Source organism: Eumetopias jubatus, unplaced genomic scaffold, assembly GCF_037043125.1.
Source record: "Eumetopias jubatus isolate StellerSeaLion01/CBP00866 unplaced genomic scaffold, mEumJub1_p1.0 scaffold_3, whole genome shotgun sequence".
NCBI classification, from domain to species: Eukaryota; Metazoa; Chordata; class Mammalia; order Carnivora; family Otariidae; genus Eumetopias; species Eumetopias jubatus.
Window position 1 is genome coordinate 71,498,514 of NW_028274809.1, and position 20,079 is coordinate 71,518,592.

Consider the following 20,079-nt stretch of genomic DNA (forward strand, 5'->3'; position numbering starts at 1 on the left):
GCAAGACTATACAACTATAGAAGACAAAACAGGACAAAACCTAGAGACTGTGGATATGGTTATGCCTTTTTTTTTTTAAGATTTTATTTTTAAGTAATCTGCACCCAGTGTGGGGCTTGAACTTACAACCTGGAGATCAAGAGTCACATGCCCTACCAGCTGAGCCAGCCAGGTGCCCCTGGTTATGCCTTTTTAAATAAAACTCCAAAGACAAGGTCCATGAGAGAAATAATTGATAAGCTGGACTTCATTAAAATTAAAAACTTTGGCCCTGTGAAAGATGGTGTCAAGACAGTGAGAAGTCAGGCCCTAGACTGGGAGAAAATAGTTGCCAAAGACAAGTCTGATAAAGGACTGTTATCCAAAATATACAAATACCTAAAACTTAGCAATAAGAAAATAACCGAATTTTAAAATGAGCCGAGGACCTTAACAGACACATCACCAAAGAAGATATACAGATAGCAGATAAGCATATGAAAAGATACCCCACATCATATGTCATCAGGGAACTACAAATTAAAAACAGTGAGTTAGCACTGAATACCTGTTAGAATAGCCCATATTCAGAACACTGATAATACCAAATGCTGACAAGGAAGTGGAGCCCCAGGAACTCTCATGTAATTCTGGTGGGAATGCAAAATGGTACAGCCACATTGGAAGATAACTTCTTCTTTTTTTTTTTTTTTAAGGATTTTATTTGTTAGAGCATAAGCAGGGGAAGCAGCAGGCAGAGGGAGAGGGAGAAGCAGGCTCCCTGCTGAGCAGAGAGCCCAACGTGGGGCTCAGTCCCAGGACCCTGGGATCATGACCTGAGCCAAAGGCAGAGGCTTAACCTACCAAGCCACCCAGGTGCCCTGGAAGATAACTTCTTTTTTTTTTTTTTTAAAGATTTTATTTATTTATTTGAGAGAGAGAATGAGAGATAGAAAGCACGAGAGGGAAGAGGGTCAGAGGGAGAAGCAGACTCCCTGCTGAGCAGGAAGCCCGACGCGGGACTCGATCCCGGGACTCCAGGATCATGACCTGAGCCGAAGGCAGTCGCTTAACCAACTGAGCCACTCAGGCGCCCCTGGAAGATAACTTCTTACAAAATGAAAATTTTTTTACAAAATGAAACATAGTCTTACCACTATCGAGCACTCACATTACTTGGTATTTACCCAAAGGATTTGAAAATTTATGTCCATAGAAAAACCTGCACATGAATGTTTATAGCAGCTTTATTCATAAGTGCTAATTTTGGAAGTAACTAAGATGTCCTTTAGTAGATGAATGGGTAAATAAACTGTGGAATATCCAGGCAGTCGAATATTATTCACAGCTAAAAACAAAATGAGCTTCAAGTGATGAAAAGACAGGGAGGAAACTTAAATGCATATTTCTAAGTGAAAGCCATCATTCTGAAAAGGCTACATATTATATGAGTTCAAATATATGACATTTTGGAAAAGGCAATCTGGAGACAAGAAAGATTTGTGGTTGCCAGAAGTAGTATTGGGGAGAGATGAATAGACATACCATAGAGGATTTGTAGGGCAATGGAAATACTCTTTACAATGTAATAATGATGAATATATGTCACTATACTTTTGTCCAAACATAGAATATACAATAGCAAAAGTGAACTCTAAGGTAAACAGTGGACTTAGAGTGATAATGATGTGTAAATATAGGTTCATCTGTGGGGGGGAAAAAAGCCATTTTGGTAAGTGGTTTTGAAAATGGAAGGCCATGCATGTGTGGTGGCAGGATGTATATGAAAAATGTTTGCACTTTTCCCAGTTTCAATTCTAAAACTGCTCTTGAAACATAAAGCCTTTTTTTAAAAATCCAGGAAAATCTTAAAATAACCAATAGTACTTAAAGAAAAAATTACTACTTAGAGAAAAAAATAAAAATTAAATTCTATGGGCACCTGGGTAGCTCAGTAGGTGAGGCGTCTGCCTTCGGCTAAGGTCATGATCTCAGGGTCCTGGGATTGAGCCCCACACTGGGCTCCCTGCTCAGTGGCCAGTCTGCTTTTCTCTCTCGCTCTCACTCTCTCAAGTGAATAAGTAAAAGTTTTTTAAAATTAGCAGATTCGATGTTTGTATTTATAACTGAATGCATTCTCTTTTAATATTTGCAATGTGAGATGTATATATAAATTTTATTTTATAATAAATGTCTTTTTCTTGGTGGCTGATGATTATGACATTAATCACATTTAGATTTAATTTATAGAATACTTTATAATATTTTGGATTGCCATTAGAAATTTTTTAAATCTGTAGTTTTTATTAAAAATTAAGCATTGCGGGGTGCCTTCGTGGCTCAGTTGGTTAAGCATCTGCCATCCACTCAGGTCATGATCCCAGGGTCGTAGGATCGAGTCCTGCATCGGTCTTCTTGCTCAATGGGGAGGCTGCTCCTCCCCCTGCTTGTGCCCACCCGCGCTCTCTCTCTCTCTCTCTCTCTCTCTCTGACAAATAAATAAATAAAATCTTTTAAAAAAAATATTAAGCATTGCTCTGTTCACATCAAAATGAAGTTTTGTAGTATTTTCATTTTCTTTTTATGTTTTAAGATTTTTTTACAGAGAGATAGTGCAAGCAGGGGGCAGAGGGAAAGGAGGAGAGACTCTCAAGCTGACTCTGTGCTAAGTGCAGAGCCTGATGCAGGGCTTGATCTCATGACCCTGAGATCATGACCTGAGCCGAAATCAAGAGTCGGTCACCCAAGTAACAGAGCCACCCAGGTGCCCCTGTAGTATTTTTCTTTAATCAGTTTGTTTGCTAGTTAAATTTGCTCTAGCATTTTTGATAATTAGATCATGTTTAATTTAACCATGAAATATATGGAACACCTACAATATGTATATGTAATGTAAATTCTACTTGAACATCTTCTTTTCTTTTTTTTAAAGATTTATTTATTTGAGAGAGAGACTGAGTGAGAGAGCAGGAGTGGGGCGTGGGGAGGGGAGGCAGAAGCAGACTCCCCACTGAGCAGGGAGCCTGTCATGGGGCTCAATCCAAGGACTGCAGGATCATGACCTGAGCTGAAGGTAGAGGCTTAACCGAGTGAGCCACCCAGGTGCCCCTGAATATCTTTTTTCTTAAAAAATTAGACTACCTCTTTACGAGATTGAGAAATTTTTCATCCTGTTATTAGTGTTATGAATTAAGATAAACATTCCCCCCTCTCCCAAATCATATGTTGAAACCCTAATCCATAATGTGATGGTATTAAGAAGTGGGAACTTGAGGAAATAATTAGGTTTAGCCTGTGTTATGATGGTGGGACCCTCATAATGGGATTAGTGCCCTTATAAGAAGAAGGAGGAGGAGAGAACCATGGAATACATGATGATAAGGCAGCAATCTATAACCCAGCAAATGGAGCTTCACCAGGCACATTCATGTTGGACTTCCCAGCCTCCAGAAGTGTGCGAAACGTGTTGTTTAAGCCACCCAGTCTATGGTATTTTTGTTGTAGCAGCCCCACCTAACTAAATCAGATGGTATAGAATAAGTAGTAATGAATAATAGTAGTAGAAAATAAATAGTATGAAAAGATTCGAAGTGGAATTTACAATTAATAGAATTTACTCTTACATAATTATTTTGTGAATTGCTGCCTGATATTAGGGACACAAGTAGAATCTTTGACTTGCCGTACTTTATTACTTATTATTTTTTTTTAATTTTAATTCCAGTATAGTTAACATACAGTGTTATAGAAGTTTCAGGTGTACAATATAGTGATTCAACAATTCTATCCATTATTCAGTGCTCATCTTGATTAAGTGTACTCTTAATCCCCCTCACCTGTTTCACTCATCCTTCCCCCCACCTATCTTCTGGTAACTATCAGTTTGTTCTCTATACTTAAGAGTGTTTTTTGGTTTGTCTCTTTTTTCCTCTGCTTGTTCTTTTGTTTCTTAAATTCCACATTTGAGTGAAATCATGTTATTTCTCTTTGTCTAATTTATTTTACTTAACATTATACTCTCTAGCTCCATCCATGTTGTTGCAAACAGACTTTATTATATTTAAATTAGTGTTTGTGGTAGAAATTGCCATTTACAAATAAACTTCTGAGTTTAATAGCAAGTCATTATTCAAATATTTGTATTCTATGTGTTTGAATAGCAACTCATTGAGTTATGGTATCTTTTTTTAAAAGGAAGAAATTGACATTTAAAAATTTTTATAGGAACCTGGTTTGAAAAAGACTTTTAAATAGTTAAGTTGAGGGGCACCTGGGTGGCTCAGTCGGTTAGGTGGCTGCCTTCGGCTCGGGTCATGATCTCAGAGTCCTGGGATCGAGCCCCACATCGGGCTCCCTGCTCCGTGGGAAGCCTGCTTCTCCCTCTCCCACTCCCCCTGCTTGTGTTCCCTCTCTCTCTCCCTCTCCCACTCCCCCTGCTTGTGTTCCCTCTCTTACTGTGTCTCTCTGTCAAATAAATAAATAAAAAATCTAAAAAAATAATAAATAAATACAAAACACAGATTTTTCAAAATATATGAATAAAATGTTCTATATATCATTCAAATTATCATAGATGTTGAAGATATGAAATAGAAATGCAATATTAAAGTGAAATTCTCAAAGCTTTTTTTTTTTTAAATATTTTATTTATTTATTTGACAGAGAGAGAGACAGAGAAGGAACACAAGCCCAGGGGGAGTGGGAGAGGGAGAAGCAGGCTTCCCAGTGAGCAGGGAGCCCGATACTTGGCTCGATCCCAGGACCCTGAGATCATGACCTGAGCCGAAGGCAGAGATGCTTAACAACTGAGCCACCCAAGCACCCCTCAAAGCTTTTTAAAAGAAAATTTATCTAAAAGGTGAACAGCCAGCTCTCTAGGATTACTTGTATTTATGATTTATTTAAAACAAATTCATTATTTTGAGGTACTTGGTAAGACACAGTATTGGAAAACTTTATGTTCATATCCTGTGCTGTGTTCTGGTTTCACAAAAAAACTGTTGGGCGCCTGGGTGGCTCAGTCGGTTAAACATCTACCTTTGGCTCAGGTTATGATCCCAGGGTCCTGGGATCGAGCCCCACTTTGGGCTCCCTGCTCAGCAGGGAGTCTACTTTTCCCTCTGCCCCTCCCCCCTGCTCATGCACGCATGCTCTCTCACAAAAATAAATAAAATCTTTTTTTTAAAAAAAGACTGTTTATAATACTATATAGTGCATAGTATTTGATAGAAAGTTAAATAATACATATGTATATGTATGAGATACAGCTATACCTATTAATAAAATGGTTTTATATTGAGGGAAATAGTAGGTTTTTGATACACTTAGTTTCATAAGATAACACACTGAGTGCTCTGGCAGTGGTGGTTAGCAGAGTAACAGGCACTAGCCCAAATGATAATTATTGGTAATTTGCATTGAGTCTTTTCATTCAAATATTTAAAAGTATTTTGGAAACACTAATTAAACCTTTCACAACCTCTCATAATAGATATTATCAAATTAATTACATATTTCATATAAAAAAACAGCTGAGAGAGGCAAAGTTATTTACCTAAGATCACATATTATTTAACTGATAGAACCTGAATCCCAATAGAACCAAATTCCCAATAGTCAGTTCTAACTCCTATATAAAATAAAATCAGTGCAGTAACACTTAAGGAATGCTATTGTAGCTCCAAGAATAAAAATACTAAGTCACAGGAATTTAAAGAAACATCTTTACTAAAGCAAAATACCTTTTACTAAAACTAATTCCAGGTTAATTTCTATTAAGTATAGGTAAACATTCTTTAAGATATAAGGAAATAATTTCATTTGACATTTTATTTTTAATATTATGGTCATTAGGTTTTTTACATGGGCTGTGTTCTGATAAATAAAGCTCAAGAAAAGCCAAAAGTAGTATGGACTATGAATAAGATACCCTCATATAGAAATTGTGATAAACTACTAATTTATTAAACTTGACTGTTTAAAGAAAAATAATTTTCCTAGTGGCAAGAGAACCTTAAAAAAAATAAAGTATCTCTGGGCACCTGGGTGGCTCAGTCATTAAGTGTCTGCCTTCAGCTCAGGTCATGATCCCAGGGTCCTGGGATCGAGCCCCACATCGGGCTCCTGGCTCAGCCAGGAGCCTGCTTCTCCCTCTCCCGCTGCCACTGCTTGTGTTCCCTCTCTTGCTGTCTCTCTCTCTGTGTCAAAAAAAAAAAAAAAAGAAAAAGAAAAAATCTTAAAGTATCTCCTTTTGAATGTAAGACTTGTATTATTTTGCATTTAGTTAACAATGTTTCTTCTACAGTTGTCATTACTGATTACATACCACATGGTTTATGAATTATTTGAATGCCATGGTAAAAGTACAGTATCTATAATAATACACTTTATACTATATGGAACACTGAGTCAGTGAAGATTAGTCAGTTTCAATATTACTGTCAAGCAGTATTATCATTGTGGTACTAGAGTAAAAATGTCTCAAACCATTAAGAGCCTGACAGTTCTTCATCCAGGAAAAACAAACAATATTTACAAAAGTATTAAAATCTAGGGGCGCCTGGGTGGCTCATTCATTAAGCGTCTGCCTTCGGCTCAGGTCATGACCTGGGATCGAGCCCCACATCAGGCTCCCTGCTCAGCCAGGAGCCTGCTTCTCCCTCTCTGACTCCTCCACTTGTGTTCCCTCTCTAGCTGTCTCTCTCTCTCTCTCTGTCAAATAAATAAAATCTTTTAAAAAAAAAGTATTAAAATCTAGATAACTGGAGTAACAACAAATGCATGAATCTGAATCTCCCCACATATCCTCCAAAAAAAAAAAAAATAAAACTACACATAACCCATGTTTTAACATAACTAGAACAAAGAGAGTGTTCAAACTACATGTTATCTGTAAATAGAAAAATGTATACCCAATCATAACAAGCCATCATTCAGGCCTCTGTACAAGCCATGGTGGAGAGCAAGAGTGGTCTGCATAAAATTGCAGAGGACAAAAAGGGAGCTAGTGACAGGCTTAAGACTGATTAAAATCACTTTGAGGAGGGGTGCCAGGGGGAGCAGCAGGCAGAGGGAGAAGCAGGCTCCCCGCTGAGCAGGGAGCCCAATGAAAGACTCGATCCCAGGACCCTGGGATCATGACCCGAGCCGAAGGCAGACGCTTAACCAACTGAGCCACCCAGGCATCATCAGAAGAATATTTTTAAAAACAGAAGGGCAAATCCCTTCACATTGCCCTGCCCCCCAAATCCCGTCAGTAAAGAAATCATTCTTTACTCAAAGCAGAGAACATTCTATCTGGTATAAGATATAGGAATCTTAGAAACTGCTCCAGTCAGTCTGTTCACAGAAGTACAGAGGTGACAGCAACATGAACCACATAAAACTAATTTCAAAAGAAAACAGGAAATGAGAATAAAAATTGTTTCAGTTGATGAAAATGTCTATTAGCCCTTACCCTCCACAAAAAAACCAACAAAAAAACCCAGACGTAAAGATAGACATGGAATAGATCCATGGAATAGAATTGAAGCTACAAAAATAGGGGTTCCTGGGTGGCTCAGGTCGTGATCTCAGGGTTGTGAGATCAAGCCCCGTGCCAAACTCTGTGGTGGGTATGGAGCCTGCTTAAGATTCGCTCTCTCCCCCTCTGCCCCTCCCAACTCCCCACTTGTGCACATGCACAGGTGCCACCTCTGTCAAAAAAAAAAAAAGTACACTGATTAACATAATAAAATTTTTTAAAAAATGAAAAAAGAAAAAGTACAAAAATAACATCTTTATGGTCAGTTTATTTTCACCAAGGATGCCAAGACAATTCAATAGGGAAAGAAAAGTATTTTCAACAGTGGATTCTAGGACAAATGGATAGCAACACGTAAGGAGATAGAAAATAGATTTAATGGTTTCCAGGGACTGTAGAAAGCAGAAATTGGGAGTGATAGCTGACGGGTACAGGATTTCTTTTTGGAGTGATGAAAATGCTTTAGAATTACACAATGGTGATGGTTGCATAAACATGTGAATACACCTAAAACCATTGAATTGTATATATATGTATATTTTATGTACTAGGGCTACCATCATAAATGCCACAGACTGAGTGACTTAAACAATGGAATTTATTTCTCACACTTCTGGAGGCTGGAAGTCTGAGATGAAGGTGTCAGCAGTGTTGATTTTATTCTGAGGCCTGACCTTGGCTTGTAGATGGCTGTGTTCTCACTGTGTCCTTACATGGTCATTTCTTGGTCTGTGCGTTGTCTGTGTTCTAATCTCCTCTTCTGATAAGGACCAGTAATACTGAATTAGAGCCCATCCGTATGTCCTCATTTTACCTTAATTACTTTAAAGGCCTTGTCTCCAAATATATTTACGTTCTGAGGTACTAGATGAATTCAGCATATGAATTTGGAGGGAGAGGGGACACAGTTCAGCCCATAACAGTGTAAAAAGTTCAATTTTATGATACAGGAATTATAACTCAAATTTTAAAAAATATAAGAACCTCCTTTGCAGACCTCTCTTTAAATATAATTGAAAACCTAAATGAAAAAGATAATTTCCAAGGTAAATACTGTTTATTTGAGATAACCTAATTTTTTTTTTTTTTTTTAGAGAGGCAGCGGGTGAGAGAGCGAGAAGGAGAGAGAGGAGTGACAGAGGGAGAGGGAGAGAGAGAATCTTAAGCAGGCTCCAAGCCCCGCCCAGAGCCCAATGTAGGGCTTCATCTCACAATCCTGAGATCATGACCTTAGCCAAAAATCATGAGTCGGATGCTTACCAAAGTCACCCAGGTACCCCGAATTAGTCTAATTTCTTTAAAGACATAAAGATATCAAAGACCTGCTTTCTAAAAAAGCACCAGGTCCACATGGTACCATGAGGATATTTTATGAAACATCTAAACACCAAATAGCCTCAATGCTCTATAAATTGTTCCAGATCACTGAAAATGAATAATACCAATTTTTAAAGAAAATACAAAAAAGAAATTATAGACCAAATTCAATTATAAATACTGATACAAAGTACTAGATAAAGTGTTACTTAACAAATTCCAATACCACATTAAGAAAATAATACACCATGACCATGTAGGATTCTTTTAGGGACACAAAGTTGGTTAAATATTAGGAAACCCATTAATATATCCCATATTGAATACAAAGAGACAAATCATATATAGATGCTGAAATGACCTTCAAAAATCAACACTTAGTAAAAACACTCAACAAATAGGAATTGATGGATATTTTAACATCATCATAATGGGAAACACTAAGGGTATTTTCACTACTACCATTAGGAACAAGGCAAAGATATCCAGTAACTCCGCTACTGTTCAACATTTTACTGGAGATATTCGGCAATGCAATTAAAAAAGAGCAATCAGTAGAGGCGTAACAATTAGAAAATAAGAAAACTCTATTTGCAGATAAGATAGTATACCTGGAAAACCCTAGAGCAGGGATCAGTAAAGTAGCCCAGTGGCCAAATCTGGTCATATCATTTTGTTTGTGCATTGCCTGGTAGTTACTTTTCCTTCCACTGTCACAGTTGGATAGTTGTAAAAGTGGTTTGACCCAACAAAGCTGAAAATATTCTGACATTTTATAGAAAAAGATTTTGGACTCCTGACCTAGAGAATCATTTTATGTTATGTAACTAACTCAAACAATAAAATAATTCAGTACCCAGCAAGCTATAAAATTAGCCTTTAATATAATTCAATAGAACTTAAAATCCTTTACATATACAGACATTTACCAGTTAGAGGATATAGTCGTAGGGAAAACCCCAATTAAATACCAACAAAGAAGATAAAATACTTAGGAATAAATATAACAAGTATACAAAAGCTATTTAAAGAAAACTTTAAAATACTTCAGAAAGATACATAGATTTGAACAAATGAAAAAGTTCTCTTTAATTTGTAATTTTAACATAATCTCAAAAAAATGCCAACATGCTTTTTTTTTTTAAGATTTTTTATATATTTATTTGACACAGAGAGAGATAGCACAAGCAGAGGGAGCGGCAGGCAGAGGGAGAAGGAGGCTCCTCGCTGAGCAGGGAGCCCGACATGGGGCTCCATCCCAGGACCCTGGGATCATGACCTGAGCCGAAGGCAGACGCTTAACTGAATGAGCCACCCAGGCTCCCGCCAACATGCTTTTTTTTATAGAGCTAGACAAGTTGATGTAGAATTCATATAGAAATACAAATATGTAAAAATAGCCAGGAAATGTTTCAGGCAGGAATCATCAATGGATCCTACACCTAGAACATGAAGAGTTGATGACAAAGGTGGATAGTTTTACAGTGTCAAAATACCTCCCCACAAGATACTTATTAATCACTAAAGGAAAAAAAGAGCAACTTTACAGTTGAGGCACCAACTTAACCAAGTTGTCAAAGTTAACATTATTAGTAATGGGACAAATAGACATCATGCATCCTGATAGTCTCTTCAACAAATGATGTTGGGAAAACTGGACAGCTACATGCCAAAGAATGAAACTGGACCACTTTCTTATACACAAAAATTCAAATTGGGTTAAGTATCTAAATGTGAGGCCTGAAACCATAAAACTCTTAGAAGAGAACACAGGCAGTAATTTCTCTGACAACATCGGTAGCAACATATTTCTAGGTATGTCTCCTAAGACAAGGGAAACAAAAGCAAAAATAAATTACTGGGACTACATCAAATAAAAAGCTTCTGCACAGTGAAGGGACCAATCAACAAAACTAAAAGGCAACCTACAGAATAGGAAAAGATATTTGCAAATGACATATCTGATAAAGGGTTAGTTTCCAAAATATATAAAGAACTAATACAACTCAACACCTCAAAAATAATTCAATTAAAAAATGGACAGATGACATGAAGAGACATTTTTCCAAAGAAGATATACAGATGACCAACAGATATATGAAAAGGTGCTCAACATCACTCATCAGAGAAACAAATCAAAACTGCAATGAGATATCACCTCACACTGGTCAGAATGGCTAAAATTAATAGCATAAGAAACTCAGGTGTTGGAAAGGATGTGGAGAAAGGGGAACCCTCTTATGCTGTTGGTGAGAATGCAAACTGGTGCAACCACTCTGGTAAACAGTCTAGAGGTTCCTTAAAAAGTTGAGAATAAAACCATCCTGTGATCTGGCAATTGCACTATTTACCCAGAGAATACAAAAATACAAATTGAAGGGATACATACATGCACCCTGATGTTTATAGCAGCATTATCTACAATAGCCAAATTATGAAAAGAGCCCAAATGTCCATCAACTGATGAATGGATAAAGAAGAAGTGGTACGGAATGCCTGGGTGGCTCAGTTGTTAAGCGTCTGACTTCGGCTCAGGTCATGATCCCAGGGTCCTGGGATCCAGCCCCGCATCAGGCTCCTTGCTCCGTGGGAAGTCTGCTTCTCCTCCCACTCCCCCTGCCTGTGTTCCCTCTCTCACTGTCACTCTCTCTGTCAAAAACTAAATAAAATCTTTAAAAGAAGAGGAGGAGGAGGAAGAAAAGGAAGAAGAGAAGAAGTACAGAGGCCACTGGGTGGCTAGTTGGTTAAGTATCCAACCTTGATTATGGCTCAGGTCATGATCTCGGGGTCATGAGATGGAGTTCTGCATTGGGCTTGCATTCAGCGCAGAGTCTGCTTGAGATTCTCTCTCTCCCTCTACCCCGGCCCCCTACTCATGGTCTCTTGCTCTCTCTCTCTCAAGTAAATAAATCTGTAAAAAAATAAAGTGTATATACACACGCACGTGCACACACACACACACACACACACACACACACACTGGAATATTATTTAGCCATAAAAAATAGTGAAATCTTACCATCAACAGTGGAGCGAGCTAGAGAGTATTATGCTAAGCAAAATAAGAGGAAGACAAAATACCATATGATTTCACGCATATATGGAATTTAAGAAACAAAACAAATGATCATAGGGGAAAAAGGAGACAGCAAGAAACAGACTCCTAACTATAGAGCACAAACTGATGGTTACCAGAGGGGAGGGAGTAGGGGGATGGGTTAAATGGATGTTGGGGATTAAGGGGTGCACTTGTTGTGATGAGCACTGGATGTTGTATGTAAGTGTTGAATCACTAAATTGTACACCTGAAACTAATATTACACTGTATGTTGACTAACTGGAATTTAAATAAAATTTTTCAAAAAAGACAGTAAGAGACATTTCTCCAAAGAAGACATACAGATGGCCAACAGACACATGAAAAGATGCTCAACATTACTCATCATCATGGAAATGCATATCAGAACTACAATGAGTTATCACCCCACACCTGTCAGAATGGCTGGAATCAGAAACAAGAAACAGCAAGAGTCGGTGAGGATATGGGGAAAAAGGAACCCTTTTGCCCTGTTGGTGGGAATGCAAACTGGTACAGCCACTGTGGGAAACGGTATGGAGGTTTTTCTGAAAGTTAAAAATAGAACTACTCTACCATCCAGTAATCACAGTACTGAATTTTACCCAAGGGTTCCTGGGTGGCTCAGAGGGTTAAGTGTCTGCCTTCAGCTCAGGTCATGATCCTGGGGTCCTGGGATCAAGTCCCACGTTGGGCTTCCTTCTCCTCAGGGAGCCTGCTTCTCCCTTTCCCACTCCCCCTGCTTGTGTTCCCTCTCTCGCTGTCTTTCAAATAAATAAATAAAATCTTTTTAAAAAAATGAATATTTACCCAAAATATACAAAAACACCAATTCATAGGGATATACGCACCCCTGTGTGTATTGCAGCACTATTTACAGCAGCCAAAATTTGGAAGTAGCCTTCAATAGATGAATAGATAAAGAAGTGGTATGTACATACCATGGAATATTATTCAGGCATGAAAAAGAATGAGATCTTGCCATTTGTAACTACATGGATGGAGCTAGAGAGTATAATGCTAAGTGAAATAAGTCAGAGAAAGACAAATACCATATGATTTCATTCATGTGGAATTTAAGAAACAAAACACACAAGGGAGAAAGAGACAGACAAACCAAGAAACAAACCCTTAACTATGGAGAACAAACTGCTGATTCCCAGGTAGGTGGTAGATGGGGGAATGGGGAAAGTAGGTGATGGAGATTGAAGAGTATACTTATCATGATGAGCACTGAGTAATGTATAGAATTGTTGAATCACTGTATTGTATACCTGAAACTTCCATAACACTGTATGTTACCTATACTGGAATTAAAATAAAAACAAACAACAACAAAAAAAGAAACTCTGGGCAGCTGGAAATGTGGAAGCCTTTACCATATTGTCATCTGATCAGACCAGCTCAGCAGCAGAAACAAACATGTGGGCCTTAGAGTGAACTCCAAAGGGGGCTCTTTCATGGAGAAACCAAAACTGAACGACTCACCTGGAACACCAGATGGTGAAACTGATACAGCCAAACAAAGAGAAAACCTCATCCAGACCACAGAAGTGGAAACCCCGGCCCATCCTACTAGTAGCACTGACTGGATATCACTCTCATTTTCGGTGGATCTGCTTTCTTCTGTGTGTGTGTGTGTGTGTGTGTGTGTGTGTGTGTGTTTTAAGGAGAAAATAAAATGCAAACCGTGTGTGTGTGTGTTTTAAGGAGAAAATAAAATGCAAACCAACTTTATCAAACAAACAAACAAAAATGTAACCTGAATTTAAACATGAAGAAACATCAGTCAAACCCAAATGAGGAACAATTCACCAAAATGGCTTGTTCTCTTAAAAAATGTCAAGGTCAAGAAAGAGAATAAGGAACTTGTTTCAGATCAAAGACTAAAGAGATGTGACAAATACAGTGTATGACAGTGGGCTGAGTCATTGGCCAAGACAAAAAATTATTTTATTTTATTCTATTTCTGCTATAAAGGGTGTTAATGGAACAATTGGCAAAATTTGAAAGTCTGTAAATTGGATAGTGCTATGTTAATAGTAATTTCCTTATTTTGATAAATGTCCTTTTTAAGGAACTATATTGAAATATTTATAAAGGGGAATGATGTCTGCAGCTTGTTAATCAAATTCAGAAAAGTGTAGAGGGAGGAGAAAGACAGATAAAGCACATGTTAAAGTTTGGGGAATCTGAGTGAAGGGTTTAAGGAAATTGTATTTTTTTTAAATAAACTTTTAAATTTTGGAATAATTTGAGAGTTACAGAAAAGTTTAAAAGATAGTACACCTCTCACCCAATTTAATTTTCTTTGATGTTGTCATTTTTAGTGGTACATTGTTGAAAACTAAACCAATATTGGCACTTTACTATTAACCCCAGATTTTATTCAGATTTCACCTGTTTTCTGTGAACTTTTAAACTTCAGACTTTAATCACATTTTGTAATTTTTTCATGTAATGTCCCTTTTCTACTCAAAGATCAATCCAGTGTACCACATTGCATTTATTTGTCATCACTCTCTAATCTCCTTTGGTCTGTGACAGTTTCTCAAACTTTAATTATTTTTCATGACTTTGACAGTTTTGAGGATACTGGTGAAATTGAATGTCCCTCAATTTTGGTTTGTTGTGTGTGTGTGTGTGTACATATATATATATATATATGATTAGACTGGGGTTATGGCTTTCTAGAAAAAATACTGCAGAAGTGAAGTACCCTTTTCATCACATTGTATTGGAGAGTAGATGCTATCAACAGGGTATCTCTAGTGATCTAAATCTTGATATCTTAGATAAGGTAGTATCTGCCAGGTTTCTCCTCTATATACAGAGTTCCAATTTTTCTTACTCTGTTTGGGAGGGAGTCACTAAGTCCAGCCCACGGGCAGGGCAGGTTAAGCCTCACCTCCTGGACAGGATAGTTTCTACATCCTTTATAATGAATATTTGACTCTTCTCTATTCTTTATATTTCTATGGACTCATGTATATTTGTTTCATTCTTTGGGTTAAATCTAGTGCATTATTTATTTTATCACTGAAATAGTTCTGGTTTTAGCCATTGGGAATCCTGGTAAACTCCTATGGCCTTTTGACATGTCCCCATCCTTTTGTTTTGTGAGCATTTCCTTGCTTTCTAGTACTATAAAATGCTCTGCTCTATCTTGTATTTTCGTTGTCCCAACCCTAAATGGGCTATTTTTCCAGAGGCTTGTTCCCTTTATTGAAAAATGATATCTAGAAACCAAGATCTTGGCACTGAGTGGTTTGTACTATTTTGTAACTTTACTATAAGTCTGAAATCATTTCAAAATAAAAAGTAAATTTTAAAAAGTGAGTTAAAAGTTGTAAGATACATATCCTATTTGTTATTCTTAAGTGTAATACTTTGTGTCAGTTACCAAATGTTACCTTTTTAAAATTCATTGATGCTTATTTTTTTGATGCTTATTCTTTCTAAATAAAAATAATAGAATATATATAATAAATAATATAAAAATATTTATAGTTTACTTGGTATCTAGAAATTATTAATAAATTATACAACCTCAGTAGAACATTTTTATGCATTTTATTTGCACCTTTTAAGTGGAAACACTTTGTCATATTTCTCACCTCTTATGAAAAGCATCGAGGTCTGTGATTAAATTCATGAAACTATTTACATAACAAAACTAATAACTAAGCAGTCTTACATACATGCATACATAAAAGGGCATAAAATAAGGAGATCTTGACATTACTCATAACTCTTTCAAGTAATAATACATCCAACCTCAAATTCCATTTTAGTGAATAAGCATGATGTGGACAGCTTGGCCTGTTTGACAGGAAATTCCATGTAAAAATATAGCATCTCTTGTGGAAGTTTTAAGATATACCTTTGATCTAACAGATGCTTCTGGTCTATATCCTAGAAAATCATTTTAATTATTCATTTTTTAAGGTTTTTTTTTTTTTTTTACTAATGTCTACACCCAATGTGGGGCTTGAACTCATGACCCTGAGATTAGGAGTTACATGCTTTTTTTTTAAATTTAGATTCAATTAGCCAATATATAGTACCTCATTAGTTTAGTATTCATCAGTTGCATGTAACTCTTCTGACTGAGCCGGCCAGGCACTGCCTTAGAAAGTCATTTTAGAAAATAAATTATTTCTTCCTGAATACAAGTACAAGTAAAGAAAGCACAAATGAGGATATAGGGTATGCTTTAGGTCTTAGTGACACTAAGAGTATATTAACAAATAATGCATAAAGGATGTGAATAAAGACAGCTACAATGTCCATTTACAACAACATGGATGGAGCTAGAGTTTATTGTGCTAAGCAAAATAAGTCAGAGAAAGACAAATACCATATGATTTCACTCATGTGGAATTTAAGAAACAAAACAAATGAGCAGAGGGAAAAAAAGAGGCAAACCAAGAAACAGACTTAACTATAGAGAACAAACTGATGGTTACCAGAGGGGAGGTGGTGGGGAATGGGTTAAATAGGTGATGGAGATTAAGGAGAGCACTTGTGATGAGCACTAGGTATTGTATGTAAGTATTGAGTCACTATATTGTACACCTGAAATTGATATTACACGGTGTTATCTAACTGGAATTTAAACGAAAACTTAAAACTACAATGTAGCAAAGATATAAGTTGTATGGTTTTATACCATTTTTTTAAAAAAGATTTATTCATTTAGTTTAGAGATTGAGAGCAGAAGCAGGAGGGCCAGAGGAAGAGGGAAAGAATCTCAAGCAGACTGTGCGCTGAGCATGGTGCCCCATGTGGGTCTCGACCTCACAACCCTGAGATTATGACCTGAGTTGAAACCAAGAGTTGGATACTTAACCAACTCTGCCACCCATGAGCCCTATGGTTTTATCCTATTTTTATATAAAACTTTTATACATGAATAGAAATTTTCTAGATCATTTTCAATCTGCAGGTTGTTACCAATTGGTATGTCATGAAGTTAATTTAGTCACATTTTTTTCAAGTTAAGACAACAGAAAATGCCAGTGTTAGACACATAATTACTGTTACAGAAACTTTTGTTGCAGGTGTTTATGTGTATGAGCAAGTGATTTGAGGGTTGTGATGCATTTCTTATTTTGAATCTAGATCAAAAAAAGTATTTTAAAAATACAGTTCTAGAATTGTAGACCAAAACACTAAAGAGTGGACCTCTGAGGAGTGGGAGAGGGATTTGGGAAGAAAGGGTCTGGAAACTTTAATTTATACTCTTGCACAAACAGTACAGAAAAAGAAGGTAAAAGCATGCAAAGTGATGATCTAATTTGCAGTTTCCAAACAAAGTTAATATAATTTTGTCAGATATTCTCTCCCATGATGTATCTCTTTATATCTCTGGAAGTTTTTGGAGCCTGATGTTAAATCCCCTTTCTCTCACCTTGCTACTTAAGTCTTACTCCTTGGAGCTGGCTACATGTGCAGATGGAGGTGTACAGGATATGGACCATATTAATTTTCTAATATCCTTTCTTGCCTCATAAAATCTGAATTCTGAAATATTTCTGGTCCAATATTTCACATAAAAGGTAGATTTATTTATTGTCCTCTAGCTTCTGAAAATGTTTTTTCAGTCTTAATTTTCATTCTTTTAGGTAATCTATTTCTGTTAGATTTAAGGTTTTCTCATTATCCTTACTATCCTTACTATTTTTATCATAATGTGTCTGGGTAAGACTCTTTATTCTGTTTGTACATTATCAGTCTGTGAATTAAAGCATTTCCTCAATTCTGGAAATTTTTCAGCTATTCTCTATTGAATATTGCTCCTCTGTTATTCTCTTAAATAATTTCTGGACTTATTCTTAGATATATGTTGTAGGCTTTAGAACTATCTATCCTATCTTTTAAATGTGTTTTCCTATTTTTATTTCTGTCTTTCTCTATTGACAATTCATTGTATCACATTGGTAAACAGTGTTGTCTAACCAAGAACTATTTCCTCCATTTTTTCTTCATGAACACTTTTTCTTTGTTTATTCAGTAGGTAATTATGTGCATCAGAAAAGATATAATGGGTAGAGGCACATGGGAGTGCAGTTTGGCAGTTTCTTAGAAAGTTAAACATGCTAACCATGCAACCTAGCGATCTTATTCCTAGGTATTTACCCAAGAGAATGAAAACTATTTCCCACAAAAAACTGCACATGAGAGTTTTTATCAGTTTTATTCATACTTGTCAAAAACTGGAAATAACACAAATATCCTTCAACTTGTGAATGGATAAAGTGTAGAATGTCCATGGAATGGAATATTTCTCAGCAATACAAAGGAACGAACTACTGATTAATGCAATGACATAATGAATTTCATAAAGCTTTATGCTTAGATGAAGAAGCCAGACTCCAAAGGCTACATACTGTAATTGTACTTATATGACATTCTGGAAAAGGTAAAACAGCAGTGGTTGCCAGTGGCTGGGTGACAGAGAAGTTGACTACTGTGGTACTTAACATCCTAATTTCTAGAACCTAAAAAATGTTACCTTATATGGCAAAAGGGACTTGCAAATGTCATTCAGTTAAAGATCTTGAGATGGGCAATTATCCTGGGTTATCTGGGTGAACCCTAAAGGAAATCACAAGAGTTTTTAAAAAATGTAGGCAAGAGATGGTAGCAATGGGACAACAGAGATTGGAGTAATGTGGCTAGGAACAAAGGTATACTGGCAGTTTCCAGAAGCTGGAAGAAGCAAGAAACAGATTCTTCCTCAAAGCCTCCAAAAGGAAATAGATATGTCAACACCTTAATTTTAGTCCTATAAAACTCATTTCCGGGGTGCCTGGCTGGCTCAGTCAGTAGAGCATTCGACTTTTGATCTCAGGGTTGTGAGTTTGAGCCCCACATTGGGTGTAGAGATTATTTAAAAATAGAATGTTTTAGGGGCACCTAGGTGGCTCAGTTAAGCGTCTGACTCTTTTGGCTCAGGTAATGATCTCAGGGTCATGAGATCAAGCCCTATGTTGGGCTCTGCTCTGGGTGTAAAGCCTGCTTAAAATTCTCTCTCTCCCTCTCCCTCTGCCACTCCCTCCCCCCCATGAGCTCTCTCTCTCTCTCAAAAAAAAATATATATATATATAGATAGATAGATATAAAATAAAATCTTAAAAAGAAAAACTCATTTGAAGCTTCTGACATGCAGAACTATATATTTGCGTTTTTAAGGAACCAAGTTGCCATATATTAGCTATTGTAAATAATGCTGTACTGAACATGGTGGTACAGATAATCTTTTTGAGATCCTGTTTTCATCTCCTTTAGATATCTACCCAGAAATCAGATTGCTGGAACATATGGTGGTTCTATTTTTATTTGTTGAGGAACTTGTATACTGATTTCCATAGTAGTTGTACCATTTTACATTTCCACCAACAGTGCACAAAGGTTTGATTTTCTCCACTCAGTGACTTAGTCTAGCTAAAGTTTTGTCACTTTTATTTATATTTTCAGAAAAGCAGCTCCTAGTTTCATGGATCTTTTGTATTGTTTTTCTAGTCTGTATTTCATTTATTTCTGCTCTGATATTTGTTATTTTCTTTCTTCTGCTAATTTGGGGCTTAGTTTCTTTTTCTTTTTCTTTTTCTAGTTCCTTGAGGTGTAAAGTGGTTTGTTTTGAGATCTTTTTATTTTTATTAGATTCTTCTTGTTTCTTAATGTGGGCATTTACCTCTGTAAACTTCCCTCTTAGAGCTGACTTTGCAGGGGCACCTGGATGGCTCAGGCAGTTAAGCACCTGCCTTTGGCTCAAGTCATGATCCCAGGGTCCTGAGATCAAGCACCACATTGGGCTCCCTGCTCAGCAGGAAGCCTGCTTCTCCCCCTCCCACTCCGCCTGCTTGTGTTGCTTCTCTCCCTGTCCCTCTCTCTCTCTGTCAAATAAATAAATAAAATCTTTAAAAAAAAAAAAGAATTGACATTGCAGCATCCCTTAGGTTTTTGATATGTTGTGGTTCCATTTTTGCTTGTTTCAAGATACTTCTTGACTTCTCTTTTGATTTAGTTTTTGACCCATTGGTTATTCAGGAGCATGTTGTTTACTCCCCCTGTATTTAAGAATTTTCCAGTTTTCCTGCTGTTATTGATTCTTATTTTCATACCATTATAGTCAGAAAAGATGCTTGATATGATTTGAGTCTGACTTGTTTTGTGACCT

The 20,079-nt window shown here is 36.8% G+C and overlaps 1 protein-coding gene across 20 annotated transcripts in view; it reads left to right on the forward strand.

Annotated features, from left to right (window-relative positions):
- BAZ2B (bromodomain adjacent to zinc finger domain 2B) overlaps positions 1-20,079 on the forward strand; it is a 381,759-nt gene that overhangs the window by 13,658 nt on the left and 348,022 nt on the right. For 18 of the 20 annotated variants that reach the window (XM_088021659.1, XM_088021666.1, XM_088021670.1 and 15 more), the window contains exon 3: positions 12,186-12,352. The exons of 1 other annotated variant lie outside the window; for it this stretch is intronic. The gene's annotated coding sequence lies outside the window, so the exon portion shown is untranslated. Of the gene's footprint in view, positions 1-8,629; positions 8,775-12,185; positions 12,353-20,079 lie in introns of those variants that run through there. One more of the 20 variants, XM_088021661.1, reaches the window with a different exon arrangement.